Source organism: Nuphar pumila, chromosome 13 (genome assembly GCF_984573655.1).
Source record: "Nuphar pumila chromosome 13, dmNupPumi1.hap1.1, whole genome shotgun sequence".
In the NCBI taxonomy this organism is placed as follows: Eukaryota; Viridiplantae; Streptophyta; class Magnoliopsida; order Nymphaeales; family Nymphaeaceae; genus Nuphar; species Nuphar pumila.
In genome coordinates this window covers 20,306,593-20,321,264 of record NC_143261.1, presented here as the reverse complement: position 1 = coordinate 20,321,264, position 14,672 = coordinate 20,306,593, and the positions used below count along the sequence as shown (strand labels likewise).

Below are 14,672 nucleotides of genomic sequence, written 5' to 3'. Positions count from 1 at the left end.
GATACCTTAGATCGGCGGAGGTGATTACATTGGTAGAGGAGGAAGCCATTATCGAATGTCTTGAAAATAAAGCACTAGGAGAGAAAGGAGCTTGAACCGAGATAAAGTTTGTAGAAGGATAGAAAAGTTTGAATGGAATGGTAAGAGATGAACCAATTGATTAAATAGAAGGAAGAAAATAATTGTTGATATGAAATGAATGACATTGGAAGTGAGTAACTTTTAGATTTTAGTCAAATAAGGAAATCCGTGAGGAGTAAGGTAAGAGACTTGTGAATGATAAATCAAATCAATGTTTTGAGGATAGTGTATTATATTAGATTGAGGAGGACATAGTATTGAAATATATAGATTTTACTATGGGTGAGTTTATCGACTAGTGAGAGAAACCATTAATAGAGTATGGGGTGTCATGTTGAATAAAAAAATGATTGATCTTGAAAATAATGGCCTAATAAAACAAACAACTTTTTACTCTATGTGGAGGGATTCTAAATACGTGAATAAAAAGATGATATGGATATGTAGAGAGGAGAGAAAGGTGATAAAGGACAACATTTACTTGATTAAGATATGACATAAAGTAGAGGTAGAATAAATAAAGGTTTGCTTGGAGACAAGACTTTAAAGGTTCTCGATTTTAGAGAGATATACAATAAGAGAGAGAGAGATAAGGTTACGGATGGAAAGAAAGGTCATAGGGTGACCATGTGATGTGTACTTTGAAAGATATGACATTTTAAAGAAAAGAGTGCCAAAAAAAATTTCATGATTAATATTTGTAATTTTTATGAGTATACGTGGATATGAGGACACATTTTGACTTTGACTAGTGGTAAGAGAGATAATGAGACAAAAAGGAGAAAGAGTTAAATATATAAGAATTGAAATAAGAATAGACATGGAGGGGTTGGATTCAAAAATGTATAATAGAATGTATTCGAGAGATGAAATGAGGAGACAAAGAATTATGTATGAATGAAGAGTAATAAATGTGAGTTGTCATAGAGAGAAGTGAGATGACATATATGGATTTTTGTGAAGAATAAAGAAGTAATAAAAAGGTTGATGAAAGACATAAAGTTATGAATGATATGATTTATTTAAAGAAACTCGACAAGGTAAAGTTTTACACAAGAGTTGACAAGAATGGAGGCTTAATTTGTATACGAAAGATATGATAATAGATAGTTTGTTGGGTTATGATATAATAGATGATATAGTAAAAAAATTTACGTGTGAATATAGCAACTAGATCTTTTAAAGAAATCAACTAGTCATTCGGTTTTAACTAATGAAGAGGATGAGTTCTCATAAACTAAGTAGAGAGGTGAAACAATTTATCGTAAGACAAGTTTTCATAAAGGACAAAAAATAATAAAGGAATTGAGTAATGTGAACATTGTTATGATAGCTTTTAATATAATTAGTTTTTATGGATATGAGAGAAAGGAGATGGGACAAGGAGTTATAATGGGTGTGTACTTGAAAGATGACAAGTTGAAAGACATAAAGAATGTGTCTTATAAGAATACGTGAATATGGAAACTTAGTTAGACTAACTAAAAATAGATAAGAAGGAAAGCAATTTAAAATAAGATTTAAACAAGACTTATACGAAGTATAATAAGTGTGATTAATTTATAAGTCACTTAGTAAGCATATTCCTAGTTCTCTTCTAATTCGTGTGAAGTCTTCATGTTTTAATGGTTTAGTGAATATGTCTGCTAACTGTTGATTAGTGGGTATGAATTCTAGTTTAATTATGTTGTTTAAGACTTGTTCTCTTAAGAAGTGGTGTCTTATTTGAATGTGCTTAGTTCGTGAGTGTAAAATAGGATTCTTGGATAGGTTTATAGCACTCGTATTATCATAGAAAATAGTTGTATTTTCAAAAATTAAACCAAAATCTTCTAAAGTTTGTTTCATCCAGATGACTTGAGTACAAGCTAGGCTAGCAGCAATGTATTCGGCTTCAGTAGTTGATAATGATACACAGTTTTGTTTCTTACTGAACCATGATACTAGTGAGTGCCCTAGCATGTGACATGTTCTACTTGTGCTTTTTCTGTCAGATTTACTTCCAGCAAAGTCAGCATCGCTGTATGAGATTAGATCAAATGTAGAGGATTTTGAATAGAATAATCCAAAATCAACTGTGTCTTTTAAATATCTCATTATTCTTTTTACAGCTTTAAGATGTGATTCTTTTGGATTTGACTGAAATCTAGCACACAAGCAAACACTAAACATTATATCTGGACGGCTAGCAGTTAAATAAAGAAGTGATCCTATCATACCTCGGTATATCTTTGTATCAACAGACTTACCATCTTCATCTTTGTCCAACACAGTAGTAGTGCTCATAGGAGTAGATTTTGAAGCAGTTGAGTTCATGTTGAACCTCTTCAGAAGTTCACGAGCATACTTAGATTGGTTGATGAAAACTCCATCCTTGGTTTGCTTAATATGCAGTCCAAGAAAGTAGGTGAGTTCTCCCATCATACTCATTTCGAATTCCTTCTGCATGGACTTAGAAAAATCTTCACAGAGAGTGCTGTTAGAAGATCCAAAGATGATGTCGTCGACATAAATTTGAACAATTAGGGTATGATTATTCACTACTTTGACAAATAGTGTTGAATCTGCTTTGCCAACAGAAAAACCAGTTTTTAATAAAAAGGTTTTAAGTCTTTCGTACCAAGCACGAGGTGCTTGTTTTAAACCATACAAAGCACGTTTGAGTTTAAAAACATGATCTGGGTATTGTTCATTTTCAAATCCTGGAGGTTGTTTTACATAGACTTCTTCATTTATAAAACCATTTAAGAAAGCACTTTTAACATCCATTTGAAAGAATTTGAAATCCATATAGCTTGCATATGCTAAGAGCATTCTAATAGATTCAAGTCTAGCAACAGGAGCAAATGTTTCATCAAAGTCAATACCTTCCTTCTGGTTGTATCCTTGAGCTACTAGTCTGGCCTTGTTTCTTATAACATTACCTGTTTCGTCTAGCTTGTTTCTGAAGATCCATCTTGTCCCAATGATTGGATGATCCTTTGGTCTAGGTACAAGATCCCAAACGTCATTTCTTTGGAATTGATTCAGTTCTTCAGTCATGGCTAGCATCCAGAACTCATCAATGATGGCTTCATCAATCTTCTTTGGTTCAAGTTGAGAAATGAATGCCATGTTTGCAATCCGTTCTAACTGAGCTCTAGTTTGAACCCCCTTTGTTAGTTCTCCCAAAATCTGCTTTTGAGGATGATCTTTGATATCGACAAAGGTTCTTTGGTGATCATCTTCATTAGACTTAGCTGTGTTATCTAAAAATAAATCTGTACTTCCAACATCATCATCATTAGTTTGTATATGAACAGATTGATCAATAGATTCACAAAAACTAACATGCATAGATTCTTCAATAGTATTATGACTCTTATTGAAAACTCTGTATGCTTTACTATGACTTGAATATCCTAAGAATATGCCTTCAACAGATTTAGCATCAAACTTATCCAGGCTATCTTTTGTGTTTAGGATAAAGCATTTACATCCAAAGACTTTGAAATAGTCTATTCTTGGAGTTCTGTCATAGAATAGTTCATAGGGAGTTTTATTTAATAAGGGTCTAATGAGAACTCTATTTGTTATGTAGCATGCAGTATTAACAGCTTCTGCCCAAAAAGATTTTGCAAGATTATTGTGTTGGAGCATAGTCCTGGCAGATTCTTGAAGGGTTCTATTCTTTCTTTCTACTACACCATTTTGAGATGCAGCTCTAGGAAAGGCAAAGTTATGAGAAATACCATGCAAGTTACAAAAATTTTCGAAGAGTTCATTTTCAAATTCTCCTCCATGGTCACTACGGATTTTAACAATAGAACACGATTTTTCGTTTTGTAATTTAGTACATAAGATTTCAAACTGACAAAACGTGTCACTTTTGTTTTTCAAAAATATTACCCAAGTAAACCTTGAGTAATCATCTACAATGACAAAAGCATATCTATTATGATTAAGGCTAGCTACCCTAGAAGGACCAAAAAGGTCCAGATGGAGAAGCTCTAAAGGTCTTTTACTTGAAATGACATTTTTTGATTTGAAAGAAGATTTTGACAATTTTCCTAATTGACATGCATCACAAAAATAATCCTTTTTAAAAGATATGTTGGGTAACCCACGTACTAACTTATTTTTAGCTAGTTTAGAAATGTATTTAGAATTGACATGGCCCATTCTCATGTGTCATAGATGTTGAGTGTCATTATTAGCTATGAGGCAATGTTCTGTGATGTTTTCTAGGTACAGTTCATATATATTATTCTTTCTTATACCTTTTAAGATGATGTTTTCATTGGTGTCAGCTATGAGGCATGCATCATGATTAAAGCTAACATTATAACCTGTGTTACACATTTGACTGATACTTAGTAGGTTATGTTTTAAGCCTTTAACAAGGAGAACGTCTTTGATAAGAGGTTTGTCTATGTTACCAATATTTCCAATACCAATTATCAAACCTTTGTTGTTGTCTCCAAAGGTGACGGTTCCTCCTTCTTTATGATGAAGAACAGCAAAAAGGTCTGGATGTCCTGTCATGTGCTTTGAACATCCACTATCTAGTATCCATCTGTTCTTCTTCTTTGGAGCCTGCAAAACATCAAGTAAATCTTCTTTTTGGTACCCAATCGGGTCCTTTTTTGTTAGACTTTGGAACCCATATCCATTTGGATTTGGGTTTGTCTATCTCTTTAGAGGAGTTAAAAAGATTATCATTATAATACTCCTTATTTGGTTAAGATGAACTTTTCACAAACGTGGTCTTTTGATTTATACAAGAAGGTTTTTTGAAATGAGAATAGCCAATACCATTCTTGTAAAAGGAGACCTTCTGAGAGGATAAGAGTTTATCCAAGTTCTCTTTACCTTTAGTAAACTTGAAAACCGTTTTCATGAGGTTCTCAGTTTTACTTTTTAGCTCTGAAATTTCTACTTGCATATCTTTAGTTTTGGAGCTAGTAGAGGAAATTTCAGACATAAGCAAAAGATTTTTCTTTTTCAACTCAGAATTTTCACTGCTGAGTTTTTTATTCTCTTGAGAAAGCTTTAAATTTTCAGACTTTAAAACTTTATTTTTGAAACTTAATTTTCTAGATTCTTCAAATAGTTCTTGAAAAGCATCTAGAAGTTCTTCAAAGGAAAAATCAGAGATTTCACTTACCGAACTTTCGTTTGCCATGAAGCACATATTTGCAGTTTCGGCTTCATCATCACTTGACTCTTCACTAGTGGATGGTTCTGAATCATCCCATTGAGCATGCAGAGCCTTTTTCTTGAAGAACCTCTTCTTCGGTTCCTCAGTTCTGGACTTTCTTTTGAGAAGGGGACAGTCACGTTTTAAGTGGCCTGGCTTATTACACTGAAAGCACATGGGATCTTCTTTAAGATCTTTTCTTTCCTTGTGCCTGTTTGGAAGTCGGTTCCTTCTCATGAAGCGCTGGAATTTTCTGGTAAGTAGCGCAATTTCTGATTCTTTATCTGAGTCTTCATTCTCAGATAGGGCTGAGAAAGCTAGAGTTTTCTTTACTGGTTGCTCTTCTTCCCTTCTTTCTTTCATGTGGACTTCATAGGCCATAAGATTGCCTATTAAGTCATCCAATGTAAGTTTAGATAAATCTTGAGCTTCTTCAATAGCAGTAGTCTTTTTCTCCCAATCAGTTGTGAGAGATCTCAAGATTTTCTTCACATTTTCAGTCTGGGAATATGTTACACCCAGAGATTTCAGATCATTGGTGATGTTGGTGAATCTGGTAAACATCTCTGTGATGGGTTCATCTTTGTTCATTTTGAACAACTCATATTTTCTAACAAGAGATGATATTTTGGCTTCTTTTACTTTGTTGGTTCCTTCATGAATAACCTCCAAAGAATGCCAAATGTCATATGCAAATTCACATATAGATATTCTGTTGAATTCATTCTGATCAATGGCACAATATAAGGCATTCATAGCCTTTGCATTTAGGTTTGCCATTTTCTTTTCTTCATCAGACCATAAGATATAGTCTGCGGATGGAGATGTGTATGGATGCTCAACAATTTTTCATACAGCAAAGTCTATGGATTTGAGAAAGATAGCCATTCTGCACTTCCAATATCCATAGTTGGAGCCATTAAAGAAAGGAGGACGAGATGCGTGTTGACCTTCAATATCACGAGCATAAGAGGTAGATGCCATTTGTGCTGGAAGACTTGTTACGTCGAAACCAGCAAACCTGCTCTGATACCAAATGAAATTCCACTAGAGGGGGGTGAATAGTGAAATTTGATAATGATCGACAAAATAAAATAATTAAGCAATAAGGCACAACACAAAAAAACACAGAAGTTATACTGGTTCGGTCAATATCCAGACCTACATCCAGTCCCCAAGCAAACCACTTGAGATTCCACTATAACATCCGAGTTACCGGATAAATAGTACAACACCCTCTTCCCAAGAGGTCTTCTTCTCTCAACAGAGAAGGGGCACACCCTCTTCCCAAGAGGTCTTCTTCTCTCAACAGAGAAGGGCAACACCCTCTTTCACAAAGGTCTACTTCTTTAAACAAAGAAGGAATACAGTGAATAATAGAGTTACAATACTTCCTATAGAACCTTCAGAATGATATGAATGCACGAATGAAGGATTCTAAGAATGTTCTGTTTGTCACTCAGAGGATACTCTTTGTCAAAGAGCTGGACTTGACTTTTTCTCTTTTCTTCCTTTTTCTTTTTCTCTTTCTTTTTCAAGGCTCTCTTTTCAAATCACGAATAGAAATTTTTCTCTTTGTAAGCTCACACGTCTATTTCATTCCCTGTTTGAATAGTTTATTTGAGTGTGTTTATATAGCCTTTAAAAAGTAGTCATTACATTTTGGAATTGTAACTTTTTGAAATGTGAAATGTTATGTCATTTCAAAAATATCTTTTAGAGAAGATCGAGAATGCCTTTTTCCATAAGAGTGTAATAGAGGGTACACTAGTCGTTGTATTGTTTTAGGTAATACATATTTTATGTAAAAAGTCTATTTCTTACAATAGTACATTGAACGTTGGGTTGTAGTTTTGTCTTTATTCTAATTAATGATTTGAGGTACATTAGTACTTCTTTGCTTTAAATGAGTGTAAGTACTATGAGTGTTTTGAGATATTTATTTGTACATAGTCATGTCAAGTGTTTTCTTTATGTTGTGTTTTTCAAAGTCTCCAGAGAGAATAAGGACCAAAAAGAAGGTCGACATTCTTTGAGAAGGATATTTAACAAGGATTTGTTCCAGAAGGCATTTAATGCTTTGTAGAGAGAATGATGACTTCAAGTAAGTCGACATTCTATGGTTATGAAAAAAGGTAACTAGAGTCCTTTTAAAAACATATTTTATTTGTTTTTCTTATGTGTAGCCGATTTATGTTTTTGTCTTCTTCTTGTATTAAGAAACATTTCATTAAAGAAGATAACTAAAGTCTTTTCAAAAACATATTTTATTTGTTTTTCTTATGTAATCGATGTTTATGTTTTTGTCTTTTTCCTACATTCCTTTTTTCATGTTGTCTTTGTATATAGTGTAAGGTACAATGACAAAATATCTTTTTCATAAAAGGTTGTAAGAAGGTACAATTATTATATGACAAAATATCTTTTTCATAAAAGGTTGTGAGAAGGTACACTTATTGGTTTTCAAAAAAGGAGCCTTTTGAAACTATCGTATACTTTTATGATATAGTTTTTATGAATGAGTATGTAATATGCAATATGCAAGTTCCTGAAGGTTCTGTTACATATGACTTTAAAGAAGAAAAAAAAATCTTCATCTTGAGGTAGCCGATTTCTTCATTTGAACTTTAGGAAAGCATGGCTCATCAAGCTTTTTCTTCAAGGAGTATGATTGCACCATAGTTGTACTTGAACAGGAAGTCTCCATCCTTATTGGGTGAGATATCCTTTCATCAAATACTCGTTAGATTTAAGGCAAAACATATTCAGTCATAATATAACATTATTTCAAGAGAACATATTATCATATCATATAAAATTAAATGAGACAGTGTATCATATTATGTGACATCAAAACCGAGTTTCTCAACAAAATATTTTATTTGATTACTAGACAATGAATGAGAGATCGAACACTAGAATGAGGTTAAACGTTGGTGAATTTTAAACTTATGAGGGCATAGGTCGGATCTCTGGATTTCATACCTCTCATATAAATGATCAAAGAAAGTTCCAACCTATAGACATCAACACAACAAAAATTTTCATATTATTTTATATATAGTTACTTTACATGAGGCCTTAAGAAGTTCTAAGTATGAATTCACGTATACCATGTTTTCGAAATCAAAAGTTGTGGTCCCATCCATACTTGTTTGTTAATGTACTCATGCTCTCATTTCAAAACACCCGAACTATTAATTAAGAATGGCCACGAGTCCACATCAATAGTGAAATATGTGAATGTCTTAATGATGTAGGTGAAAGGGCTGATGGAATCATACTTCAACCATTTCATTGGTCAAGACCATGCTTCAACATACACGAAGTCATAATGAGTATGATTTATATAAAAAAAAAACTATTTTAGAGACGAGCTGCAGGTTTGGCCTGACCCGACTAGGGTGTGTTGAACCTACACGGGGTGTGCACTATCGTGCCATTGGCATACAACCAATGCAAGGTATCCCAGCTGGAAGTTGCATGACCAAAATGAATTGCATTGGTGTGCTAATTGGGGTCTGTTGCAACCCCAATTTGCTTTTTAAAAGTCATTTCAAAAAAAAAATACTGAAGGCTAACCAATTGGGCCTATCAACATCCAATCAGTTACTTGCGCCCATATACGTCCCCGATCACGGCTTGTTGCTCGCAGCAAACCCGTGTTGTTGTGTTGAACAACGAAATACCAGTTGCACACTACGTGGGTGCAACTGATGATTTGCACTGCGAGTGCACCGAGCATGTGGAGGTTGCTAGGTATTGTCAATGCAAGTCCCCTTAGGGCGAGATATTTCGGATCCAAGACTGCAACATGCGTCATCTTGTAAAACACGACATGTAGGGGTCGGCCTAACCTTAACATATAATTCTGCAAAGTCTATTGTTGTGGTCATCCTGTCGTGTTGTCCTATTAAACATCATAGTAACTGATTGTGGTATGTAACAGTGGTAGCAATTGTAACCATGGATGTATAGTATACTGGGTCTATCGACTCCACCAAAGAGTCACCATCCCGGCAAGTCATTTTGTCCATATACAACTCATTTACTCTTGGAATTTCATAGATTTTATTCTAAATGTCATACCACAACATATGCAAATCTATTGGAATTATAAAACAGTGATTTCATTAATAAGTGTCTTACAACGGAAAATGCAAACCCTTTATTATTACACTTTAGTACAGAGATTTGATCACAAGTCTGCACGCACGATATGTAACTTTTACACACAAAATTTCCAGAAACTTTTGAGTATGAGCAAGTCTACATACAAGTTATTACACATAAGAGTGTGTCTATAAAATCGTGTGTCACATAGGTGAGTTTGAAAATTGGCGAGGTATGCAATTCTGGAATGTGCATAACCTTTTGTAGATGTGAATCTGTAGTGTAAACACTTGTGTGCGCTTGTTGGTTAATGGATGACCCACACCTAAGAACAACGATACAAATGCATACAAGGGTATGCTTATACAGGTGAACATATGAATTCATAAATGCAAATTTCATCATATGCAAATGAAATTAATGTTATGCTATTGTATTGAGCCTTGACAAAGGCTGAGATATTCATGATGTAAACAGTTTCTTGTATGAATTGAATGAATGATTCACATAGGAATGAGATATCCAAGACATATTCCGGTTAAACATGGTTTATATATGTAAGTGCCATACGAAGGTTATGACTAATGTTTCAATACATGAATCGCTTGTGGCTAAGTGCATAAGTTTGTTATAATTGCACAAATAAGTGAAAACTACAAAGGGAATGAAGGTACAAATTGAAATTGAGCATGTCAAATCCTTGTGATGCTATATAGGCACCTATGATGCTATGAGAATTGCATACAATTGAATCATGACTTCATGTTATGACATGTTTACGTGCTAGTTGATCTATGTATTCTGCAAAAGTTTGCATACATAAGGATATTTTCATGCCATGATCATGTGAAAGCTTAAAATCGAGCTTGCAGCTTCGCAGCAAGCTGATAGTGTCATACAAGCGCTTATGAATTGTTAAAATTGGGTTATGCCATGTTGCGGCACAACCAGTGAGGTACGGTATGTATACTCTAGCACCAAAAACACAACTAAATTAATATATGGTGACATTAATGAAAACTCCAGATTCTGGGTATACCTGAAAGACGGTATATGTTACCAGTTTCTATTTGAGATTCTGGGTATACCTGAAAGAGGGTATATGTTACTGGATTTTTCTCAAAGTTTTGGGTATACCTGAAAAATGGTGTATGTTAGTGGATCCAAACAAAACAAGAATGAAAAATACTCACTTAAAAATAATAATGAAAGGGATTCTGGGTATACCTGAAAGAAAGTATATGTTGCTGGTTTCCCGGGATACTGGGTATACCTGAAAACACTATATGTTACTGGTTTTTCAGGGTTTTGGGTACACCTGAAAGACAGTGTATGTTACCGGACCCATGGTTTACCTTGGAGAGGGTAGATGGTAAAAGCTCCGTGGGACAATTTTTGTTTTGGTGAGAGCGAGGCGTCTCACCCGGTCCCCGGTCCTCGGAATTAGGGAGTCAGGACTACCAATTCATCCTAGGTGGTAGGTCCAAGTCTTCTGTAGAAATACAGGGTGCATCCTAATTCTAGTTTTAGCCATTGGGGAGTAATCTCTCGGTCATGAACCATCCCTTTTGGATATCCGTACGGCTAGTCACACGGGTTATAAAATAATAGACCCCCGTGTGGTCTCGGTCTGCTACGATGTCGAATGCTTGTGCATACCCATAGTGTAATTAACAAGATGAAACATAAAGTTAGTGCATTAAGAAAGATCTTTAAGTAGATGCATATTGTTCGATGTTGAAATTGTTGGAGTAAGCCGTGACTCTTGTAGAGCATGATTCAAATCGGGTTTCCTTTATATGAAAATTGTGATAACTTATGAACAATGTGTTTGGTGTTTGTGCTTTATGCACACCTTATATGAAATGTTTTAGTTAAGTCAGGTGTACATGCACATTAGTTTCAAAGATTGTTATTACTTATATGAATATGGTTTATGCATATGATGGATCGTGCTTTGAGGTTGATGGAATATATCATGAAATGCTCGACTTTAGTGACCTGTACATTTATCAATTGTTAAATGGTTATTAGTTTTATCTAAACATGTTGCACATATACTTGTACACATGACATTGTGCACATTCATATGGATATTATGCTTCTTACTCAGACATGGTAGTCTAACTCCTTCTGGATTAATATTTTTTTTCAGGAAACAGAATGACGAGCAATTGCGGTTGTCGCTGAGGACAGTGCCATGTGACCATATCTTATTCGGATGTCCTGAGGAATTCTGACTTGTAATAAATCTTCAAGTTGTAAATAATAACTTGTAGTATTTCAATGCAAGAATTTATTTTACTTAAATGTCTTGAGTCTATGCTATTACTTGTAACCCGCCCAAATAATTTGACTAAGGATTTAATAAAGTTTTTTCAATGTTGTTTAGACAAAAAAATTTATTCCAAAATTTTAAAGTTAAAAATTTGGGACGTTACATCCAGTCCTGTTTCAAGTAATTATGTTACTTGATGCTTAAAGTCCTGTTTCACGTAATTATGTTACTTGATGCTTAAAAGAAATGTCATACTAAGAATGTAAGCTCATTGTTCTCTCTCTCTCTCGTGTTTTTCCTTTTCTTTACTTGTGTTGGATAATCGAAGTCTGTTGCTGATATGTTTTGCTTTTCTTAAGTTAGTATAAAAATCTATTTGTATCTTAATGGCCCTCCTTTCCTCTGATTCCCTCTCGTATGACATGAAAAAGATGTCCATTCTCTTTCCTGACAACAGATACTGATGATTTGCACTCTCACCGCACTACTTGGTTCCATGAGATTTCTGAGATTGAAGGTGCTCAGTCGGGTATCATGATTGCTTTTCATATCTGACCTGCAACACTTTAACCTGTGTTGGGTGCTCAATCTTCAAGTGGGAAATCATTGGTAAAGCATGACCCCTTCAGGTAGGGTTATTGCTTTTCATGCTTGACCTGCACGTTCTTCCTTTTTTTTTTATCTTTAAGACATATTTGACCTGCATGATTCTGTTTCACAAGTTATTGTGCCTTCGAGTTAACCTTAAATTCTTGCAAGGTTCGAGCTATAGAACTTGTTCTTATGCCAGAGCCTATGAACTTGGGAACTACTTTCACGAAAATCAAGATGGTACGCAATTGCATAATCATATTAAATCTTTTTGTGATGGATGTTGGTTTCTCCACCTCGTTGGCCTTTTTTTGTGATGGAGGTTCGTTTCTTCCCTTGCTTAAGCTGCACCTTCCCTTGTTCATTATTTTTATTATTTTTTTGAGGTTAAACACCGAAAGGCATGAGCCCAACAATTGATTATTTGAGGTTGTCAACTCTGTGTATGAGTCCTCAACTTCTCTTGGAGGTGGCTCCTATTTATCATCTCTTGGAAATTTTGATGTAGCGTCAGACTCAACAATTAAAAATGGCCTCATGACTCGTTCCTTCCTTGACTCATTCTCAAGTCTCAACTGTTAGTCCCAGTTCTAACACCGCGTGGGTGGCCAGCAGGGTGGTTGTGAGGGTGCTGAGATGAAGGTCAAACCCAGATGTCATGGGTGTATCCGTAGATTTCAGAGGTGGGCCATGTAAGGCCCCACCTTGGGTTTTCCATGCTTTGGCGAGGGTTTTTCGGCATTAAAAAAAAGTTCTAACCGGTGTTTAAGTTACTTGCTGGAAATCAGCTTTGATTTTGGTGATAGGGGGGATTCATAACATTAGTAAGGGGTGATGATAGAATTAATGAATTCCATTCCACCTACCCTCAATGGTGTTTGGGAAACCCCATTTGGGAAATGGGATTGGTGTTGAGACTTGAGGGGGAGAAGGGAGTGGAGAATGGTCCCATATCTTAAACTACTTCCTCACGAGAATGTAGTTGACAACTCCATCCTCATCACACATTCTCTTCACTCCCATCACCCCTCCAACACTGACTGCCAAACAGAGCCTTGTTTCTTTCTTAAACAAGGAAATGACTGGTCTCACGGCATTATTAGCTTGGAATTTTTCAGTTGTCCTTGAGAAAAAGAAAAAAGAAAAAAGATCACAGGATTCTGCTGTGTTGAATCTTGATATGAGGTTCTTAAAAGCCTGCAAGCAGTTCGCCTCTTGCTGCCCACAACAATTCTTTAGACATATCTAAGTGGGTTGGCTTGAGGTGTTCAAGTTGAAGGATGTCAAGAGCACCCGGAGGCTTTACATTTATGAGGGGTGATTGACGAAGGGAAGATTGAGGCTGTTGATCCTTCATCAACTGGCCTACAAGAGCAGTTTCCTTTGTTATCAGAACCAAAAAAGAGCTTGTTGCCTGTATGGCTCATGCATGCAACATCGGGCGGGGCTCATCCAAGTGATGTTCATCTTTTTCATCAAGTGTTGGTCATGTTGGAAGCGATCTTGATTTTTTAACGTGGATAACGTAAAAACCAATAATATAAAAATAGTAACTCTCAATGTCAACACCAGTCGCTTTGGCCGAGTGGTTAAGGCGTGTGCCTGCTAAGTACATGGGGTTTCCCCGCGAGAGTTCGAATCTCTCAGGCGACGTTCAATATTACTTTTATTCCTTTTCGTTATTCCCTTTCACCCTTCTCAAATACTAAGTGGCCTATCCACACCATTTAGATATATATATTTTTTTAACAAAATGGAAATAAAAACTTTTTTTTTTCAACAGAGACAGCTGGAGGGGGAGGGGGGGTGCTCCGCTTGTCTGGCAGGTGCAGTTATTACACGTCTCCTTGTGTTGGAGCGTTGCAAGTTCGAACCCCCCAAATAGTATGGTTGTATAACTTTGATATTACTTTTATTCCTTTTCGTTATTCCCTTCACCCTCCTCAAATACTAAGTGGCCTATTCACACCATTTTGATATATATATATATATATATTTTAACAAAATGGAAATAAATTTTTTTTTTTTCAACAGAGACAGCTGGAGGGGGAGGGGGAGGCTCCGCTTGTCTGGCAGACGTAGTTATTACACGTCTCCTTGTGTTGGAGCGTTGCAAGTTCGAACCCCCAAATAGTATGGTTGTATAACTTTGATATTACTTTTATTCCTTTTCGTTATTCCCTTCACCCTCCTCAAATACTAAGTGGCCTATTCACACCATTTTGATATATATATATATATATATATATATATATATATATATATTTTAACAAAATGGAAATAAAATTTTTTTTTTTTCAACAGAGACAGCTGGAGGGGGAGGGGGAGGCTCCGCTTGTCTGGCAGACGTAGTTATTACACGTCTCCTTGTGTTGGAGCGTTGCAAGTTCGAACCCCCAAATAGTATGGTTGTATAACTGGTAGGGCTCT

At 35.5% G+C, this 14,672-nt stretch overlaps 1 non-coding gene across 1 annotated transcript; it reads left to right on the top strand.

The window, feature by feature from the left end:
* The first annotated feature begins 13,813 nt into the window (after nt 1-13,813).
* On the top strand, nt 13,814-13,895 carry TRNAS-GCU (transfer RNA serine (anticodon GCU)). The gene has a single exon. It is a non-coding gene; the product is annotated as a tRNA-Ser (tRNA).
* The last annotated feature ends 777 nt before the right edge of the window (nt 13,896-14,672 follow it).